Genomic DNA, 22,696 nt, shown 5'->3' with positions numbered 1-22,696 from the left:
TTCTTCCTTCTTTTTAAAATTTAATTTAATTTAATTTAATGTTTCAATTTCTTTCTCGGAAGAGCACCGTTCTGTGCGCATCCAAGGGCAGGCGTGAAATAAAATGTATTGAACAGAGCCTTTGACTGAGGCAGCTTGGATGTCGCCATAACTCTGATTCCACTGGAGCCATAATCACGTGGAGGAAACACCTATAGATGGATTGTTCTCTGCTGAAAACAATTAGGATTATCACAGCGAATGTGGTCCATGCATCTTCTTTATGTTGCCTGAGTATCCATGTGTTACGGTGAAGATAGTCAACGCCATGGAGTCCAGGTTGGAACAAGAGCAAACCAGAGCACGCGTTTGACGAAGGTCCCCATTCCAGTGTTTTAAATTCTAACCCACCTCTCTATCCTGTACTTTTCCCTTGTGTGAGGCCGCCTGGGGTGAGGTGGGAAGAGTATGAGCATGGTGACCTTCGACACAGATCTGGGCTCACCCCCAGTTCACACCAGTCCCCTGCACGGGTGATTCTGGAAGCAGAGGGTCTTCCTACCCAAGTGTCTCCAGCCCTTAGGGTCCTGACCCCACAATAAAGAAGCTGCTCCCAGACCTAACTGGAGGGGAGGGATGTGAGAGTGAAGGCAACACAGGCTGGTGTGGGGACCTGGGGAGACAAGAAGCGAGGCCCAAGATGGTGGTCAGAGATAGCATCTTCCAGAAGTTTCCAGAAGGCTCTGGAAGATGACAGGTGGTAGAGACAGGGATGGTTCCCTGGAGAAGCTTCTAGGGAAGAGAGGGGCAGAAAGCAGCCATGGGTGGAGTTGTGCGGATGAAGGCGTGAGGTTGAGCACAATGAGCACGATGGGCCAGCAGCGTGGAGACAAAGCCAACGGTCAACGTCCTGCAAGCAAACAGCCTTTACCAAGAGTGTTGCGGATCACGAGCATGGCTCCACGGAGCTTGGGAGAGGCTGGGTCCACCATGCGCCTGACTTGTAAGCGGGCATGCCTGGGTGTTAGGATCTATTCTTTATTGGCGTAAAATTCACGTACTGTGACGTTCGGTATTTTGAAGTACACAATTAGCACATTCACCATGTCGTGCAGCCCCCACCGCGACCTGGTTCCAGAACATTCTCATCCCCCTGTCTCCATGAGCAAGCAGTCCCTCCCCATCCCCTCCTGCAGCTCTTGGGACCCACCAATCTACTTTCTGTCTGTGGACACACCTGGCATATAAGCAGAGTCTCACACAATGTGGCCTTTTGCGCGTCTGCTTCCTCCCTCACCGTCACGTCCTCAAGATCCATCCACATGGTAGCCGGTGTCAGAGCTCCGTTCCTTCTCATGGATGAGTAACATTCCCCTGTAAGGGGGAAAAGCACATTTTGCTCGTGCCTTCACCCACTGATGGACACCTGTGTTGTTTCCACCTTTGTCATGCACGGTTCTGTGAACATGCGGGTGAAGGTATTTGAGTGAACACCTGTCTGTTGTTCCTTTGAGTTAACACACGTACGAGTGGGATGATGGGATCATAAGGACCATAGGGTAACTCTATGGGCATCTGTATGAGGAGCTGCCAAACTGATTCCTACAGCGGCTGCACCGTGTGACCTGCCCACCAGCACTGCAGGACGGTTCTTTCTCCACAACCTCACCTCTATTCTTACTTTCCCTCTTCTTTTTTTTTTTTTTTTACTTTCCCTCTTCTTTAAACGTTAACACCACCCTAGTGATACGTTAAAGCCTGAAAAGCTGCTCAGAACTCTGGTCCTGTACATCTAGAAGTGTAGAAAACAAAATTCAGCTATTTTTTTTTTTGTTTCTTTTCTTTTTTTTTTTTTTTCGGTCATATAATGAAGACTCAAAACATTGCACCATTACCAGACAGTGGAATGTATTTTTTCTCTTGCTAAATTTATACATCTTGCTAACATGCAACCCAAAGCCCTTGACAGGTAGGAGGAGACTGGTGCCCCGGGTTTGCAGTCAGCTGGAAGAAAGCCTGGTTCGAGCGTGACGAGAAAGACCCTATAGTTGGCAATTTATGCCTTATCACACTTTTATGACCAGGTCTACAGATGGCGCATCCATCACGGCTGAAATTATAAGGCCGACAAGTAGACAAATCCGATAATGAGGACATGATTTCTGCAACCACCTCCTGCAGCGAAATCCTTGTGGCTCATCGATCCTCCTGTTGTAATTATGCTTCTTTCAATGGTGAGCATCACTGGGGGAAAGAATACATATACAGCCAAAAGTGCTGAGTCTCCTGGTCCATGGATTGCCTTTGTCAGTGCGAGGTAGGCTGATGCCCTGGGGACCAGCCAGAGGCAAATACATCCCACTTCCCCAGGGAAGAGGAAAGAACCAGAGTGCTCCAGAGAACCGGGTCATGAAAATGCCACCCATTGGAGTAGGAAGATGGCACCCAGTCCCTAACTATCCCTGTCCTTATAGCCTTGGGTCCAGCTCTGTTTCCCTGATGGTCAGTTCACGAATCAGCTGGCTGTGGCCCGAAGCACCAACTATCTAGCTTCCAGGAGTTGCCAAAGTCCCTGAGTCCTCCTTTTGGAGGAGGCATGTTTCCTGCCACCCCGTAGGCAGCATACACAGCCTTCCCACTGTGGCTGTAAAAAGGTCAAGACGGCATGTGCCCCATGGAGAGGAGGGAATGTATGAATGCATTTGCAGACAGGATGTGAAGGACCAAGAATTTCCATGACTTTTGAAAATATGCCCTGCAGTCATCTGTGCCCGGCCGGGTTCCCACTCAGGAGACGGTGCCTACTCAGCAAACCCCGAACAAGGCTTCTGTGTCAGGGAACAGCTGCTGCTGACCAGAGGCGGCTCACTGGGCATGAAGGACAACACAACATGGTGAGGAGAAGGCATCGGCAGAGTGAAGGGTCCCACAAATGGTCCCAATAGAGGCAAACAAGCCCATTCTGGGGTTTCCAGCATGGTCCAGAGAGGCTTGGGTTGCCCAGCTGGGTGCCAGAGGACCACATATTACCAAGAAGGAGAAGACTAGAAGGTGCTGGTTGACAAAGGAGGAAAGAGAGACCCGGGACACTTCGAGGATTTGGTAAAGGTCACTGTGCAGAAGAGGCAGCTGGGCTCAGTGCCCAGGGCTACCCTACATCTGCACTGGGGTTTTCTCTGGACACCAAGACACTGGGAGGAGGGCACACCCTGACTCAAATGACACACGGCTGGGGATGTAATTCTTCCTTTCTGACCCCAAGAGGAAATCCTACCAGTCATTTTCTTCAACCTACCTTTCTCTCTTTATGTATCCATCCATCCATCCATCCATCCATCCATCCATCCATCCACTCAAACATCCATCCATCCATCCATCCATCCATCCACTCAAACATCCATCCATCCATCCATCCATCCATCCATCCATCCATCCATCCACTCAAACATCCATCCATCCATCCATCCATCCATCCATCCATCCATCCACTCAGCCAGCCAGCCACCCAGCCACCCATCCATCCACTCAAACATCCATCCATCCATCCATCCATCCATCCACCCAACCATCCATTCATTTAGGCACCTATCTACCCACCCATCCATGTACTCAAACATCCCTCCGTCCATCCATGACTCCATCCATCCATCCATCCATCCATCCATCCATCCATCCACTCAAACATCCATCCATCCATCCATCCATCCATCCATCCATCCATCCATCCACTCAGCCAGCCACCCAGCCACCCATCCATCCACTCAAACATCCATCCATCCATCCATCCATCCATCCATCCATCCATCCATCCAACCATCCATTCATTTAGGCACCTATCTACCCACCCATCCATGTACTCAAACATCCCTCCGTCCATCCATGACTCCATCCATCCATCCATCCATCCATCCATCCATCCATCCATCTACCCATATACTTGTTGCTGCCTATTTTTTCTTGTAATTTAAAAAGCACGACAGTCCAAAGCAGACGAGCTAAAATGGTGTGTGTGGCAGGTGAACAGCTCGCCTCGCACCTAGGATAGGCTGTCCCCAACATAATAGAGGGGTCAATGAAGCCTGTGTCCTTCATTTCAGACCTAGGAGAGTGGATGTAGGAGGTTTTTAGATTGCACCAAGCGGAATCCAGTCGCCCAAGAAAGGGAGCTTAGACGGTGTGAAGTCTATGCATGGGGTACCAGGAAGGTAAACTGAGGCTGGCTCACCACCAGGATATCCTGGTTGCAAGCACAGACTTTAGAAACATCAAGAAGGAAAATCCTTGATATTGAAACTTGCTTCTGCCTTCAAAAAAAAAAAAAAATCATGCTATTGGAGACGCCCTGAGCTTCTTGGATTGAGAGTAACAAGCTACACACCCACTTTGTCCATGTCTGCGTCTGATAAACATCACACTCAAACAGTCTTAATCCGGACGAAATTCTCAGTAGGCTCAGCTCGTGCCGTTCACCCACAACAGACCCTGTCAGGCAGTTTGAGATCTTGCATGATTTCCTGGTCCGTGATGAATGCTCCTGACATTCGCACTGACAGGTCTTGGCGTGACGCCTTCACGGTGGAGAAGAAGGCGGATGAACATCCAACTATCGCTCTCAGCTTCTCTCCACACCCCGGGTTCCTTCTGCTTCTTTTGCTGATGCTGGAGCCATGTTCCCTCCTCAAGGAACACACCCGGGTCACTTCTCCGTGCACCCACAAGACTTCATCTGGTCACATCTGGTCACGCCGGCCCTGTCACACCTACTTAGTCCCTCAGGCTTTGGGGTCCTGCTCTGGGGGGGGGTCCCGAACACTGATTCAAGCAGATCTCCTCAAGAAGGCGGCAGTGATTTGCAAGATCCAGCGGGCAGAGTTCCAGACACCTGTGGTCGGCACAATAATGAAATCGTAATAATGACAGAAATAATAATGTTGACACAAACAACAGCTTGTTCAACCTAATTAAGGGGAGTGGGAGAAAACACACCCACTCATGGGACTGCGGCAGGCTGAATAATGCCCTCCCCCCCAAGAGTGTGCTGGGCAGTGGAGTCAAGATGAGCACAGCGAGGCCACGGCCAGTCACCAATCCTGAAAACGTCCCTTTGGCTGTCCCCAGGGGGCCATCGTTGCCTTCCATTCTGATTGCCTTCCCCCAGCTGCTCCCTGGGAGCTCCCTCCTGCCCCCAGCTGCCCATCTCTCTGCCTCTAGCTTGGGCTCTCACGTGGCTGCTCTGTCCCCGTTGCTAACGCCCTTCCCTGGACCCTTGAAGTGCAAAGTTCATTTTCCCATCACGAAAGGAGGCTCTGCTCAGTGTTGACAACCAGGACAACCAAAAGAGGGTGGTGGATGGAGAAACAGCACTGTGAATTCTCCGTGGAAGGAATCCAGTGACGCCACTCGCAGCCAGCATCCTGAGGGCAACTTGTCCGTCGTGATCCTACTGTAGGGCATAGCTTTCCCTTCTGTGTGGACGGTGGGTTGGAGGCTCCCAGTCCTCTCTCTAAGCTCCTCAATGCACTGTGAAGATGCAGTAAGTGTCCACCAACCAACTAAGGCAGATGGCTTCTGGACACTGCAAAAGCCATGGAATTTCTTCCTCACCGGCAACGGCCCCACCAACAACCTATTTGACCTGGTAAAACCCAGACCCTACCTCTGGCCCCCAGAAATGCGAGATCATATATTCCCATCGTTTTAAGCTCTGGGAATAGTTAACAGAAGCAAAGAGAAACGAATGCACTCCACATACTCCACCCCTCCTCCTCCATCTGTGTGACATAAATCTGCAGAGTCTCCCTCTGGTTGGCAAGAATAGTGGAAGCCACAGAGCCCAGCCCTGACCTGGGAGCCAAAGGTCAAGCCCGGCCCTGCAATCACACCTGCTGATTTGCAATCTTATGCATCGGTAGCTCCTTACAAAAGGTGGAACACCTGGGGCAGGCAGGGTTTGGCCTTGGTTTTGGTTGTGTTAGGAACTGACTGCCCTGTCTGTTGAGCCTCCATGTGACCTCGGGAGCCTCCAAACCCCCACAAGGACAAGCAGAGACGGTGCATGGTTGGTTGGGCTTCTGGCAAGGCTTCATTGGAAACGTGATGACAGATCCACATCACCGTGCTCACTGCTTCTGTTATTCCAAATGCAGAGTGTGGGTCTCTTAAAAAGTGCAAGGAAGGAAAAAAGTTTAAGTTGATGAAAAAAAATAAGAGAAATGAGCTACAACATCAAGGTACCTTGGGACGAGGTGAGCATTTGCGCTAAATGCCATGAGATGCTTCCACTCACACCCACGAGGGACCGCGCCATGGAAGGCATTCCCGATTTGCTCCCCTTAAGCCCACCGTGTCCTCCATCTGAGATTCCCCAGGGCGTTCTTCTAGCATTGCATCTGCTATGGCCTCTCATCTCTCCAGAAATTGAAGTCTGACCAACTCAAAGATGTGATTATTTGCTCTAAAGGCTTACAAATGAAGATAGTGGGAGGGATCTAATTTTAGCTAAGGACGCTAAGGAAAAAAAAAAAACAAAAACCTTCTCCATCTGATGGGGAAAAATGTCTTAACAATAACACAGATGTGTCATCAAGGAAATCTTGCAGATTTATATCAGCTTGGCCCACGGTCACTCCCAGCCCTGCTCGGTTTTGACAGAATCACCTGGAGAGCTTGAAAAACACCAAAGCTGGGGTCACTCCTTGGCCTGGGACACGGATGCATTTGGTCTTGGGTGCAACTTCTTCACCAAACCTCCAGGGGTGGGATGTGTGAAATTTGGGAACTACAGTCTGGTTTTAGGGCTAATTAATCAGCGTCCTGAGCTGACTGGCATTGGGGCTTAATTGCCATGCAGGCCAGTAAGGATGAATATTGGCTAATGATGGGGTGCAAAGACATCTTTCCTGTTTAGGGTCGTGGCTCTGGTGATACTTAATATTCCTAGTGAGTCATCAGAGGACCAACAAGATGGTGGGGGGAACAGCAAGCCCAGAAAAGCCCAACAGGATGGCGGCAGGGACAGCGCTCAGATTTGTCTGCTCGGGGTCTTCATGTACCTGAACGACTTGACCAGTTAATAGCCCCTCCCAGTGGACCATGGATTCCGACCCGATGATTCTGAACAGCTTTGCTTAACCTCTTGAACTTCTGGTGCCTCTGACAAGGGACGTGGCCGATGCAATCTCATTGTGCCTGGGGAGGATTCGATTGGATCTGTGTAAAGAGCCTGGTACTCTGGTGGCCTATTATGAACGTCAAGTATCACTCCTCTCTGGGCGCAATGTTCCCACTGTATGAGCTGGTGTCCTGAAGATGCACCTGATTTATCTCCCTACTTACACACCAAGGGGTGCAACACCTTGATTCACTTGCAAAGGGAATGACACACATCACAGAATTCTAAAAATTCTTGGTCACTGCAACGGTCTTGAGCGGGAGATGAGAAATGTATATGCTCCCAGTGCCCGACTCCTTCTCTGACTGTGGAGGGTATTAGCCCCAGGCCTTGAGAGTTTCTGACGTAGATCACAAAAATGTATCTCCTCAAGGCTTCCCGTTTAATTCCCCTGGGACCTGTGATCTACACTTTAATTTTAACCGTTATTGAATCTACATCTCTACCAGTGTGTTCATCTATTATCTACCCTCTGTCCATCTATCATCTATCCATCCATCTGACCGTTTATCTATCATCTATCCATCCATCTACCCATCTATCCATCCATCATCTATCTATACATCCATCCTATCTATCTAGTCATCCATCCTATGTATCCATTGTATCTACCCATCCAATCTATCTATCCATCCAACCATCCATCTACCCATCCATCCATCATGTCTAACTATCATCTATCATCTATCATATTCATCTATTCATCCATCCATCTATGTCATATCTCTCATATTTATCCATCCAGCAACCATCCAACCATCCATCCATCCATCCATCCATCCATCCATCCATCTATCCCTATGTCATATCTATCACATTTATCCATCCAGCATCCATCCATCCAACTCAATGTCCTATCTATCTATCTATCTATCTATCTATCTATCTATCTATCATATTCATCCATCCATCCATCCATCCATACATCCATCCCTATATCATATCTATCATATTTATTCATCCAGCAACCATCCATCCATCTCTATGTCCTATCTATCTATCTATCTATCTATCTATCTATCATCTATCTATACAAACATCTATCGATATTTAATAATTTACTGACTGTAGACAACACAGGCATGATTAACTCACACTTTTTCTGAGAGCAAATCTCAACTTGTCCCCCACAGCTGGCTGTCAGAATAAGGAAGAGAGTCTGAAACAGCAATGAAGAAAAAAGAACCCCTCTCTTCTGATGAGAGACCGCCCGGGCAGGGCAAAGTGCCTCAGGGCTGGAGACCGTCCCTGTGGTGAAGGCGAGGAGGCAGCAAGAGCATTGGCTTACCGGGGGATCCTTAAGTCACTCCACTGAGCACGTGGTCCTTCTTGTCCAATGTTCTCTGCACCTGCTTATCCTTGAAGGGTCACAACCAGAATCTCACTCAAGATGAACCGAATGAGGACGTTCTGTGGAGTCCCCTGTGTGGGAGCCGCCCCTGGGACAGGTGCCCTGTTTAGTTGGGTTTCTCCCCGATAGACCACACAGCCGCCCCAAAGACTCAACGGCCTGAAGCCAGCACTGAATATGAATTTCACCATTTACTTAATACATTACTTGAAAGCTTTAAAAATAAAATTCAATCAACAACCTGGCCAGAGGCAAACAAAACCACGGTTGTCTCTTCCTCCCCCAGATGCATCCCTTCAAAGTTTGTGTTTTTAATATAATGGAAATCATGACCATATTTCTAGAGGCTAATGAGGAGTCATGAGTTTCTTTATATTTTTAATATAAAAGGGAACATTCTTTGCCCCTGGGAAAATATTTATGAGAGACGTAACCGAATGAAGAATCCGCTTTCCCTTTTTATTTTCCTTTGGAGTCGTAGATTCTCCTGTTTGTTCGGAGAACTAATTAAATATTTAACGCAGTCATCCTGTAGAGATTTATCTTCGTAAATTGTTTCCATAAGCTGGGGGAAAAGTGGAGGGTGGGCTGCTACCTTCACGAGTCCACGGAGGAAGGACGTCTGCTAGGGTTGGAGGCACTTTGACGTGGTTGGCTTCATAGACGCTGGTAGTATCAGTGAGAAAATATGGAATTTCATAGGTTTATATTATCCAACTGCGCCTCGCCGCTGGCTCCCCGTGGTGTCCTGGGCCCTCAGAGCGCTCACCTGAGCAGGCCATGTTTCTTGCACGTGACCAAGGTGGCATCTCCTGTGGGCCGAGGAGCGGACAGGCCCCCTTCGAATGTGTTAAGAACGAAGCACTAAAAAGCACATTGTTGCTGCTAAGTACGACCTTCCCTTGAAAACGTGGTTCCGATATCTCCACCGCAGATCCCACCAGGAACACGACGCAACGTTCTTATCGACCACATGTCCCTCACCCACGTTTTCCTTCGGGTGGCTCAGATAGCCATGGTCAGCTGACCCTGAGATACGAAGCATTCTTCTCAGGAACGCGGCCAGTAAAATTCCATAGATCCCAACTCAGGGTCACAGGCCGCAGACAGAGTCAGGAGCGGGTCTCCCCCCCACACAGCTCCCGAGAGCCGTCGGCCAGCCTCCCTGCACAGCGAAAACACAGAATTGCTTATTCCAACGGACCAGTCTCTTTTTTTTTTTTTTAAAGAATTTTTATTGATTTATTTTTTTTGAGAGAGAGAGAAAGCGAGAGCATGAGCACGGGGGGAGGCGGAGAAGCAGACTCCCCGCTGAGCTGTCAGTGTGGACCTTTTGTGCCTCCCAAAGACAAGAGCTGGAAATACACAGACGGCCCAAATCAGAGCTTGCCTGTGTCCCTCCCATCCTGCTCACACCCAGGAAAAGTGCAAGGGTCTGATGGGCAGGTGGGCGTAGAGCTCACAGGGGAGCTTGCATGGTGAACTGCGTCCCTGGAGCTTCCCACCAAACGACATTCCAGAAGGTGGATCCTATACACCAGGGACAAACTCCTCACCCAGTCCCTAAATGAAATGTGATTCGTTTCTTCATTTATAGCTTGTGCACATTCCTAATGGCTTAAAACGGGAATCTAGTCTTGTCTGGCTCTGGAGACCAGAAGTCTGTGCTCCCTCCGGAGGCTCTGGGGAGGGGTCCTCCCGCCTCTTCCGGTGTCTGGGGCCCCAGGCGTCCCCGGGCTGGTGGCCGCATCCCTCCCATCTCCGCCTCCATCCTCCTCTGCATCTGCGTCTCCTCCTCTGTCTCTTATGAGGACCCCTGTCATTGCCTGTAGGGCTCATCCTCATCCCGGATGAGCTCATCACTAGATCCTTACCTAATTACACCTGTAAAGACCCCATTTCCAAGTAACCCCCCCCCCACCCTAGTTGGGATTAGGATAGGGCGGATCTGCCCTGAGGGCTGCTATTCACCCCCCGCGGGCGGGCGCTGATTGCATATTCACAGTATGCAGGCTCCTAGGCCATCCCTGCAGGCAAACAAGTGGCCGGTGATGTTTGCAGGCTGATGCAGCAAGAGGAGAAAAGGTAGGAAAGCAGGTCATCCTCATCCAGGAGGAGCTCATCTCAGCTCCTTCAAGTCATCCCATCTGCAAAGACCCTATTTCCAAATAAGGTCTGGACCACAGGCACCCCCCCCCACGTCACCTCCTTCCACATGCAAGCTCCGTTTAGGGTCTGTTTGTGGGAAAAGCAAAAAACGATGACACCTCTCCCTCCTCTGGAAAGCTCTGCTGGGCAGTGACTTCTAAGAGGCACAGAATGATTCACAACGTGCACTGGCAACATGTTCCCTTTCCCCGCTGGGCCTCTGCCGTCAGGCACCACAGATGCGTGACTAAGAAGGCATAAAACTGTGCCCCCACAGGGTTGACGAGGGCGAAACGAGCCAGAAAGTTTAAAACCTGTCTTTCAAAGAATTGCGTCTCCTGCATCAGCTATCGTGTCTCTCTGGGGCCCCACTAACCAACCCACGGGCTGTCTCTGCAGAAGCCTGGATTCGAGGTCAACTGATAGGGACACAGCTTAGGAACATTCCTTACCCGAGATAAGCAGCCCGAGCCCCCATCCAGTTGATACTAGTTCTAGGAGCGCGCCCAACACCGGTTCTTCTCCGTCCTAAGATAACCTCATGACTCAGCGGCTGAATTTTGCCTCATTCTGGGGTTAAGCGTCCGCCCCACGCGGACCACGGGATGTATGTTCCATGCACGTTAGCCCAATGCACATGCTCCACGTTTGCTCGTCAACAGTACACTTTCCTGCCCTGTTCATCAGTACGTGTGCAATCTCAACCCCCTACGATCATAAAACACTTGTTCTCAGCCCCTTTGGGGACGTGGATTCAAGGTTTGCCCTCCCGGCTCCTCATCTGCCCGCCTCTCCAACAAACCCTTTGCTTCCTCTGCAAACCTCACGCCTCAATGATTGATTGTCATGCACACATGGACTTGGGTTTGCAAAAACCGCCTCACCTGCCCAGGTGGGCAGCACACGCAACGCCATCCCCATGCCTGGATCTCAAGCTCCAGGCAGCTCCCGGTAGACCCACCAAGGGTGTCCCCAACGGCCACATTGGCCCACCCTCTTGCAAAAACAGGGGCCAGCTCCTTGCACCGTTGACTTTGCACGCTCGCAGGAAGCATCTACCAGGCTTCTTGTAAAGGAGACCGTGGGAAGCCCTGCACATCTCACTTTACGGCTCACAGAGAATCCCAGCAAGGGCCTGGAGATGGGGAGCTGGACTCGGACCAGTCACCCTCTCCTCTTAAACCCAACACCTCCATTCTCACGAGTCTCCTTCTCACAAATCCCTAGACGACAGGCATGGGGAAGGAACTCCCGGGAAGCACCGTCGTGCATTTTTATTCCGGGGGCTCCGCGTGGAAGCCCAGATAACGCACTCACCGTGTATGAATTCCAGAAGAGCGCGTTTCCCAATCTCCCGAACTCACTCAACCGTGACCAGGGGCAGCATCCAGTGATCCCGCAGCTCAGCACAGAAGTATCCATTCACAGCTCCCCCAACAGGACAGGTGCATGTCGTTTTGGAGATAAAGTTAACGCCGCTCCTTTCTGTTAGAGGCTCCGAATGCTTTGCTCAAAGGAGGGTCATTGTCACTCCTTATAATTCCTCTAAGGAAGAGGGAAGCGAGTCTGGTGAAATATAGTCTTGAATCCTCTCTAAAATCAGAACATCTCAGGGCCGTGGGGATTTTAGGGCTGAGCCCTGATTTTTCCTTGATGTCCAACTTGTGTGGTGTATTTGTGACCAAAGGGCATGTGCAGAAGGCGGCTCTGTAGCTCATCTCCCCGGGAGCATGAACATAAGGTCCCGACTTCGGACGGGGAAGCGCAGAATACCAAAGGGGTGCCTGTGAAGCAGAAGAGCAAGCATAGGTTAGACCGCAAGGGGTGGGGCCCTCGAGACCGCAGGAAACACAGAGTCAGGAAGCCACACCACGTGTCCGGGGAAAAAGGTGATGACCGTGACCACGGGGTCCTGACCCATTTGGGAACGTGCCAGGTGACGTGGAAATTCCAGGCGACTGTCAGGAAACCAACCCAAGGGTCATGGGCACCGAGGGATCCCAGGATGACACCTACCAGACAGTGGCGGGTGGCAGTGCCTGCTGGGCAAGTGGACATGGGTCCACCCTTCAAGAGACCAAGCCGTCCGCCTTGTCCCACAGAAGGTGACGCTCTTTATTTTCAACGGTGCTTCTGCCCCGCGTAGATCGCCGTTTGGCCAACGACGTGAGGGGTGGGAAATAAATTAGAGCTTAGGACCCGTTGCTTGCGTGGAGATGTCCTGAGGGAGACCGTGGTTTCTTTTAAGGCTGCTAAGGAAAGGGTTGCGTTGCTCTAGAGCGACATTCTCAACCAAGGGCAGAAGACGGGTGGGCCCTCTCCTGTTTGATGCTGGCCTGGAAATAGGTCAGGACAGGTCCAATGGGGCAGAGCCCCAAAACAAAGGGGATTTCTGGAGTTACTGTCTTTAGGGACAAGTAGAAACTATGTAGAAGGTGGGCCGGAAATTGTCAAGAGCTCCCCCCTGAGCCACTTTCCAAAAATCTTAAATCTATGGTTGCTGGGGTCATGGGGCAGCCGTAACCAAGTATGATAAACCCAGCGGCTGAGAACGGTTCATATCTATCAGCTCTGGAGACCAGAAGTCTGAGATCCATGTGGGGCAGGGCTGGGCTCCCTCTGGAAGCTCCATGGGACGGTCCTTCCTGGCTCTTCTGTGTCTCCTCCTCTGTCTCTTACAAGGACACTTGTCATTGGATTTAGGGTCACCTTCATAGGATGAGCCCATCTCAAGACCCCTCACTTAATGGCATCTTTGGCCACATCTTTCGTCATAAAAGATCATATTCACGGGACACGGGCATGAACACGTGGACCTGATTTTGAGCAAGCCACCGTCCATCCTACTATTTTCAACACATACGAGGGATCAAACCCATTATTACTTTATTATTGCCTAGGTGAACCCCACTTCTTAAAAGTCACAGTGAAACATTTGTGGAAAGGTTACTAAGCACCAGTTACGTGAACCGCGTCTATTTCCACCACGGCCTTAGGAAGTAGGTCCTTGGTCTGTACGATGTAGACTCAATGTGCGCATCCCTCCGAAATACGTATGTGGGATGGGATGTGGAGGTGGGGTCTGGGTCCACCCCGGTGGGAGAGGATTAGATCTTGAGGATGGAGCCCCATGATGGCGTGAGTGTTCTCAGAAGAACCCGGTTGACCCTTCCTCCGTGTCGGGACACAATGGGAAGATGTCTACCTGAGAACCGGGAAGTGGATTCACACATATTGAATCTGCACACTCCTTGATCTTGCATATCCAGGGTCTACAAGCATCAGGACTAAATATCGATTATTGATAAGCTCCCTAGCCTGTGGTGCCCTGTTAGAGCAGCCCCGGAAGTGGGCCACCATCACCATCCGCACGGAAGCCTTGTCCCCATGAAGCCATCTGTCCCCATTCCCCTCGACAGCCGCGGATGGACTCTCTGCAGATAGATTTGCCTTTTTCTCCACATTTCATGCAAATGGAATCACATGTGGGCTCTTGTATGTGGCTTCTTTTACTTAGCACAGTTTTGTGGGTTTTTTGTGGGGTTACTGTCTTTAGGGACAAGTGGAAACTATATAGAAGATGGGCCGGAAATTGTCAAGAGTCCCCCCCTGAGCCACTTTCCAAAAATTTTAAATCTAAGGTTGTTGGGGTCATGGGGCAGCCGTAACCAAGTATGATAAACCCAGCGGCTGATGGGAGCAGGCGTCAGAGCTTCTCTTTGTGGCCGAGTGATATGCCCCTGTGTGGACAGACCCCGTTCTGTTTATCCATTCATCCATCCACGGACATTTGGGTCGGTTCCAACGTTTAGCTGTTGGGACTGGTCTTGCTGTAAATATTACGTATTCGAGCATATGAGTTTTTGGGTAGACGTGTGTCTTGGGTATACACCTGGGAGAAAATTGGTGGGTCATACGACACATTTATGATTAATCTTTTGAGGAATTGACAGGATCATTAAATCTTTGTACGCTTTTAATTTCAATTTAAAGGAATTTAGCTCTGACCCCTACACTAGGAAATGAATCTTCTTCACTTTCTCCTCCTCTTCCTCCTTTTTCTCCTCCTCCTCCCTCTTGTTCTTGTTGCTCTTCTTGTTCTTGCTCTTCTTGTTCTTCTTCTCCTCCTTCTCTTTCTTCTGCTTCTTCCGCTTCTCTAATTATTAATGTAGGTAGTTGTAGTTGATTGGAGGATTTAGTAGGAGGCGTATTATGAGCTGTCTAGGGGGGGAGGAGGAGGGGGAGGGGAGAGGAGGGGAGGGGCGAGGAGGAGGGGGAGGAGGAGGAGGGGAGGGAGGGCGGAGGAGGTTGAGGAGGAGGGGGGGAGGAGTAGGAGGCGGGGAGGAGGCGGAGGAGGGGAGGAGGAAAGGAAACGGAGGGAGAGGAAGAGGAGGAGGAGAGGGGGAGAGGAGGAAAGGTCGATTCTCCGAAGGGGAGGGAGGACGGAGGAGGAGGAAGGGCGGAGCGGCCCCAAGACTTCTCATATTCTTCATCTTCAGCTTCTCGTCCTTTCGTTTGCTTCTTCACGTCGATTCTCCTTCTCCTCTTTCTTCTTCTTCTTCTTCTTCTTCTTCTTCCTTTTTCTTCTTTATCTTCATCTTTGTCTTCGTCTTCTTCTCCCTCTTCCTCTTTTTCTCCTTCTTCTCCTTCTCCTTCAGCTTCCCACTCCTCCCAAAGGTCTTCTAGACATTTGGGTCACGATGCATGTTCAGATGACTTGGAAAATGGTCCTTCCTCGTCCACGGTGGGGACTTCCCTGTCCACTCCCTGCATCTCCGTGATAACCCCAGGGGATGCAAAGATCTGTGTCGAGACTGGACACCCAGGACCATGGACTCGAGCAGCCGGGCCAGCTGGTTGTGCACCAGAGCACCTGCTGCCTTTCCCTGGTGGAGAGCCATTGACGCTGGGAGCTGCCCACGCAGTCAGGGGTCCACGGTCATCGTAGTGTCCCGGCCACCTGGGAGCCCCTGCGCTGGACAATTCTGGAAGTGAGAAGCAAACATCTAGCACCTGACGCGACGGAAGCTTATACGGGTCGGCAGCTCATTTCATAACAATGGGCGTAGCAGGGAGGTTAAAGCAATGCCGTGTTGTTCTTTTGGGGTCGGAGCAGGGAGAGAACCTCCATTCGTCCCCCAACCCCTCCATCCCATCCCCTCAAGATCCCACCTCGACATCACCAGTCAGTTTACTTTGTGGTAGAAGCTTAAATGCTGAAATTCTGCGGGGGCAACCAATCTTCAAACGTGGAAACCCCGCCTGAACAGGGGTGGGCACGTCCTGTTTGGCAGGTGGCCCCACAGCACAGCGTCTGCGTGCAGGTGCGCAGGTGTGCACGCGCCTCCATCAGGGCTAACGACAGCCCCCCTCCAGCACCCGGGGACCAGACTGAAAGGGCAGGCAACCCACACCCTACGGGGCCGCTAGGTGGAGCCATCAGACAGGCGTAAACCCAACTGAGGCTGTAGCGCTGTCGCCTGCATGGGGACGCGTCCCACGAGCAGAAGAACCCACAGGACACCCTCAACCCCGGAGGGGAGGGGGGTCCCCGTCAGACCCCAAACCTCACGGTGATGATTCTGCAGAAGCGTCTCCCTATGGTCCTTCCCGTCCCGAAGGAAAGCAAGCTACGGTGCTGCCAACCAGCCAGACGAACGCCCCGGGGGAGGAGGCCGCCACCGTAAAAGCATCAAAGGACCCGCGCGTAAAGCATGAATCGGTGACCCTGGACGTGGCCGACAATATGCAACAATTGCCTTGATGCGTTTTTCTGGTACCCCCAAAGGAGCACACAAAATCTGCCTTTGTAACTTGAAAATGTAGGATTTGTGTTGAAGACGGGAGTTTTCCAAAAAAAGAGAGAGAGAGAGAGAGAAAATCACACTTCTGTTCTGACCCACATCTCACGCCTTTTTGGAGCTTAGGACATGATTCTGTAGGAACCCTGAATTATTCTGATGACCGACCCCCCACGGGATGGCGGGGTTCAAACCTCACCGGTGACTCTGTCCTGCTGCCCCTGTTCCCCCCCAACACCCAGTTCAGCTCTCTGGTTGGAGAAGGGGCACAAAACTACCTACCTCGGAGGGATTGGCTCTATGGGACCTATTAGAACGCCCTCAAAATGCCACCAAAGAGTCACTGATTCATGCAAAGTATCTGCTTGTTGCCCCAAGTGCCCCACAACTGCATTTGCACCCCCTGTTGGCACGTCCCCACCTCCCGTCCATGCTGTCTGATGATTGAGGAGGCTGAGCATGCGGGGATTCCTACACCAAGGCATGCGACGTTTGCAAATGATGCAGGCTTGCTCGTTGCACACCCAAGTGACAAGGCCCTGGGACAGATGCCGTTTGCTCACCTGGCTTTCCCTGCTTTCTCTCTGGAAGGGCGGGGGCGGGCAGCTCTTCCAGACCTGGACACCGTTAGCACCGCTCTCCCCATGCACCATTTTTGGACGAGCTGTCCCTGAGGGCACGTCTGTGGTGTGTGGGGGACTGTGTTCCCCTCCGATTTTCACTCCGTGTCATCTTGTACTTGTGAGATCCTGTGAAAACACGACATATACATATGGACGCTACGTGACGGTTTCCTATAGAGCCATTTCAGAAGGGACTCCTCACGCACGTGGCCATCGGCCCTCGTTCCTCCAACACGTCTCATGGCCGTTGTCCAGTTTTCCCAAAACCTGCCAAGGGTCCCCATCGACCTGAGTCAACCTGACAACATGTGGATCAACCCCCATGCCTGACGTGTCATATTCGGAGAGCGCTGGACACGTCCAAGCCCACGGGAACACACCCCCCCCATTCTGCGCACGGCATCCTGGTGCGTGAAACATGATTGATCATTAGCTGTACCGAGCACAGAGTCTAAACGGGGACGCAGCGGGGGCACCTGGGGGGCCCAGTCGCTTGAGCTTTCCGACTCTTGATTTCGGCTCAGGCCATGACCTCTGGGTCCTGGGAGGGAGCTCCACTCAGCACAGAGTCTGCTTCTCCGTCTCCCTCTCCTCCTCCTCCTCCTCTGTCTCTTTCAAATAAATAAAAGTCTTAAAAAAAAAAAACAAAAAAATGGAGACCATGAACCCAATGAGTCGCGTGTAGGACGCCTGGCGTCCAAGCATCACGCTCTGCTGGGTGCTCCGGCGACGGAGTCGAGGGTTAAGGTGCATCTTCCCCGGGATTGGACGCAACCGCCGTGCTTTCTGGATTCCCCCAAGCGGCACAGAGAGATAGGTCAGGATGACTCATCCTTCCCAAATCGGGAAGGGCCCCTCGCATCCAAGACGTGGACCAACACGAACTTATGCTCAATGCGCATTTCAAGAACCCATCGCTCCAGAAAGGCAGCTCAGGGCCCTTCACAAAAACTGGGGGGGGGGGCGGGCCGGGGCGGGGGGGAAGAGACATAACGAGATGCCAGCCTGATTCCAAAACTTGGGTTTCCTTTCGCAAAAATAAGCCCACGAGTGTACGTATTATTTCGTCTTTTTCATTACACAAAACGTCTCATGCTATATAGACTCTTTGGGAATTTTGTTTTATTTTTTAATATTTTATTTTTGACGCCTTAGTGAAATTCAATCTGCCAACATCTCGTATGTCATTTTTTAAATGATTAAAAACGCCCTTTCCTGTGGTGTTTGTAGTCCGCTCTCAACCCATCGCTGCTGGGATGAAGTACAAAAATACAAGCGTGCACTGAACTCTGAAGGTGGCGTGAGCTCCATGAGCATATTACTCCCGTGATGATGCGGTGAGTGTCACGGATATGCGTTTGGGGACACAGCGGTGATCCCGAGAAGGTGAGGGATGCCTCCTTGTGTGAATGAGCCCGACCTACTCGGCCGACGGGCTACCTCCGCTTCCCTTTACGTGCAAATCCTTCTAGTGTCAGGCGCATCCGGCAGCAGACAAAAATGCGACCAACCAACCTAAACCGTGTGGGTTGAAATCCCCCGAGAGCCTGTCCGTAAAACCTTCGCTTGGAGCAAACAGCCGGCTTGCCCTCCTGGCCTTTCGGTTGGTTTTCACCATTTGCTTTGTGCGTCGCCCGGAAATACCACGTCCGTGCGCACCTGAGCCCGCGCGGAGCCTTCGCGTAACCAGCCATCGTCATCGTCACCACCGTCGTCGTCACTCGGGCATCGACCAAGAATAAAAATAACCCTGATTTCAACCTCCTCAGACCGCCCGTATCTACACGCTAACCAGCCGCATACAAACCGGAGGTTCGTGAATCCCGGTGTTTTGCAAATGATTCCTGCAGCCGGGAGCTGGAACCACGGCCTCCCCGAGTCGCAAGGGGGCTGAACGTTGGCTGACTGGGCGTGAAGACCCCGGGGAGACGAGAGCCCCGAGATCGGCCGTTCTCAAAAGAAAAAAAAAAAAAAGCAACCGATGAGCAGAACTTGGCCAAGCTTCCTATGATTAAAAAAAAAAAAAAAAAAAGCAACACATTTTCGCGTTCAAAGGGAAGCTCGGGGAGGAGCAGTTATTATTGGATTACTCGAGGCCACTGAGGCAAGAGCCAGAGAAGACGCTGTCCAGAAACGCTCGGGAGCGCTGTGGAAGCTGCTCTGTAACACGCTGGACCCGGCCCAGCGCTGTGCAGGGTTCGCCTGAGGCGTTGAACGCGGCCCGGACACCGCGCAGGTGGCCGCACATACGCCTGAGGTCGGTCCACACCGCGTGCCCCACGCCCAGCCACGTCCCCACTCGCGAGTTTGTACGTGCAACCGTGCTCGGAGGTCAACACCAACCTGCTAGGCTGCTCTGCCTTCCTGTGTTAGGTAAAGACACGTGCTCGGGTCACCTTGCAGGACCTCCGACACCTGCCCACTTCCTTTTACCCGAAGGAACAGGCCTGGCTCCCCCGTCCATGCATCCCTGGGCGTCTACGGCTCTCCATGCCTCACCTGCCGCCTGGTGTTCTGCAAACACTTCTGACTCCCACGTGTCCGTCCCCAGCCAGCCCCGCGGCGTGCACATGCACGCACATCCCAGCGAGACGAGAGCTTCCAGCGCCATCCAAAGGCCCGCCTCACATCGGGCAGGCACCGCATTCTCTTCCACCCTAAAGCTCCAGTGCAGCGCGCACGCCCCGCAGGTCACAGGCCGCGACCACCCAGGAGACAGCGAGGCAGCACCGCGATCCGGCCCGCCGGTGCAGCTCCTGTTCCCTTCCGTTAGAACGCAAGGCCCATGGGGTAAGTGAGCCAGCGGGGTGCCTTTCCCGGGACGCCCGCCTGCACTGCACACCTGCACACCTGCACACCTGCGCGTGCTGTGTCGCTCCGGGCTCTGTCGTGGGCGCCCCGCAGGCTCTCTGCACCCAGAACCAGGTGGAATGCACCACGTCAGGGACTCTGGCTCCGCTCCCTGAGCGTACTTCTGAGGAGCAGGAGCTCTGAGCGTGCAGGAGACACAGAGACACCTGGGCCAAGGGGTGTCTCCACTCAACCAGCCTTTGCCTTCCAACCAACGAACAGCTGGAGGCTGGCAATGCTCGTGTGCAGAGGGAGAAGCTGGAGCCCCTCGAACATGCACCGTATTGGCACACCTGCCTCTGGCTCAGGGCACGACCCCGGGGCCCTGGGATCGAGTCCCGCATCGGGGTCCTGGCGCAAAGCCTGCTTCTCCCTCTGCCTGGGTCTCTACCTCTCTCTCTGGCTCTGTCAGGGATAAATATATAAAATCCTTAAAAAAAAAAAAAAGGAAAAAAGAAAATGCACAGTATTGAGGCAGACACTTCATGGTGATACTAGCAGGCCACTGGACATGCCATATATATGGAATCGAATGGGACACGCATATGTATATGGGTTGCATATATATATATAGGAATATGTAAATATTCACTAGAGATGCATATATATACAGGATCTATATGGGAGATGCATATATATATGGGATCTATATGGGAGATGCATATGTACATACAGGATCTATATGGGAGATGCATATATATATACACATACGGGATGTACATGGGAGATGCATATATATGCAGGGTCTATATGGGAGATGCATATGTGTACGGGGTCTATATGGGAGATGCATATACATATATGGGATCTAGATGGGAGATGCATATATACAGAGAGAGAGAGAGAGAGATGGGACTGAAAGCCCCCTGACTACACGTCCTGCAGCTGGCTCATTTGTCTTGCAAGGATCTTTCCTGCCCTCCCGTTGCGGCCCGCCTCCCTTTCCACAGCCTGCAGAGCCAAACACAAGCCCTTGGATCCGCCCTCCCAGCTGCTGCGTGTTGCCCATGTGGGGCTCCCCGTTTGCCCCTGGTGGGGAGGGGGGTGCCCTGCTTCCTAGGCCATCCTGGGGGGACAGCCCTGCCTGGGGTGCAAGCATCGGCCAGCAGGATAGGCACGGAGCCGGCAGGGCCGCTCTGGAGGCCACTCCTGACGAACGCGTCCCCACGCTGGACCCATGCAGCCCCCCTAGTACCAGCTGTGGGCTCAGGGGGAGACCGTGTCCACCTGGGCCACGTGATGTCTTCCTTCTGCGAGGCTCTCAACGTCACACATGGTGCCTGTACCTACAGGGAGTCGGGCTCACACACAGGGTGTGCACCCCGGCTCCTTCTACCTCCCCAGGGACCCGGGGATGGGGTCCTCGCCTGCATTTCTGCAGGGCTCTCTGACTGCTGCTCAGCAGGTGCACGTGACAACTGCTCTCACACACGGTGGACCGGCCAGCCGCTGCTCCCTGGTGTCGGGGGTGGTGGAGACAGGACCCAGAGCATGCTGGGCCTGAACTCCGTGCCCTCCGGCTCCGGGGTTGATGTGCTGCTTGTCTGGCACGGAGTCCTCCCCTAGGCCCCACATCCTGCACCCCCAATGCGCCACATCCGCATCCAGGACAGTGAAGCTTAAGGCCGCCCGGCTGGGTGGGTGGGTACCCCCTGCTTTTCCTACGACTTCTGCATAAGCCTTTGCGAGGGGGGGGGGTGTCCCTCAGCATGTTCTGTTGACTCGTGGTCCTGGGAGTGGGCCCACCAGGCATCAGCCCTTCATGCAGCCCAGCCTGCAGGATAGGTGTGAGTGTGAGTGTGTGAGTGTGAGTGTGAGTGTAAGAAGGAGCTGGGGGCAAGGTCCCTGCTCTCCTCTCCATGGCCCAGGACGGGAGCCTCCTGCCACCGTGCGGAGGGGGCTTCCTATGGAGCCTCAGAAGGCTGCCATCCCCGCCCCCCTCCCCGCATCCCGCGCTGGGGTCTTCATCTGTCCGTCACAGCACAGGGCGCCCCTCTCCCCCTCCCCCCGGCTCCTGACACCCTCTGCTCTCCAGCCGCATCGCCAAGCAGCTGCTTGGACGCAATCCCGCAGCCCCCTCCCCAGGAAGAAGAAGGAAGGGGGCGCCTTCCCTGCAGCCGCCCTCCAACCTCGCCATTCGTCTGAGCGCAGCGCAGCGTGCCAGCGGCGGCGGCAGGGGAGGGGGCTCCGCAAAAGGGCCAGAAGGGGACCCCCGGGAGGGGTGGGTGGCGCGCAGAGACGGACGCGGGGGGCCCCCCTGCAGCCTGCCATGCGCCCCCCGGGGCGGCCTGGGGCGCAGGGGTCGCGCGCAGGAGCCCCGCAGCCGCAGCGCTCCACCCCCGCCTTGCGCTCGCCCCCGCGCCCCCCGCCGCCCGCGTTCGGCCGCGCGCTGCGCCCCGCGGGGCCGGGCTTCCACCTGTCACCGCGCGCCCGCCGCCTCGCCGCCGCCCAAGTTCGCGGGGACTTGTCGGGCGCGCCGCCTCCCGCTCCCCGCCCGCGCCCGCGTCCTCGCCCATGGCCGCCGCCCCCGCCCGCCCGCCGCCCGCGCCCCCCGCGCCGCCCGCCCAGCCCCGCGGCCGCCGGGCCCGGTGAGCCAGCAGCGCGGCCGAGCGCGGGCGCCCGTCCCCGGCACGGAGCACTGCGGATGCGGCGCGGGGCCGGCGCGGGGCTCCGGGCGCGCTCGGGGGTCGTGAGCGCCGCGCCCCGCGCCCCCGCGCGCCCCCCGCCCGCCCGCGCGCCCCGCCGGGGCCATGCAGTCGCTCATCTCGCCGGT

General features: G+C 53.4%; 1 long non-coding RNA gene across 1 annotated transcript; it reads right to left on the bottom strand.

Moving 5' to 3' along the window:
- Positions 1–1,112: 1,112 nt before the first annotated feature.
- LOC119868346 lies at positions 1,113–21,896 on the bottom strand. Its single transcript, XR_005386053.1, has 4 exons — positions 18,881–21,896; positions 17,014–17,199; positions 11,967–12,433; positions 1,113–1,353 (listed from the first exon to the last, which is right to left on the bottom strand). It is a non-coding gene; the product is annotated as an uncharacterized LOC119868346 (long non-coding RNA).
- Between the last annotated feature and the right edge of the window lie 800 nt (positions 21,897–22,696).

This window comes from Canis lupus, chromosome X, assembly GCF_011100685.1.
Source record: "Canis lupus familiaris isolate Mischka breed German Shepherd chromosome X, alternate assembly UU_Cfam_GSD_1.0, whole genome shotgun sequence".
In the NCBI taxonomy this organism is placed as follows: Eukaryota; Metazoa; Chordata; class Mammalia; order Carnivora; family Canidae; genus Canis; species Canis lupus.
This window is presented reverse-complemented; position numbering and strand designations above follow the sequence as displayed.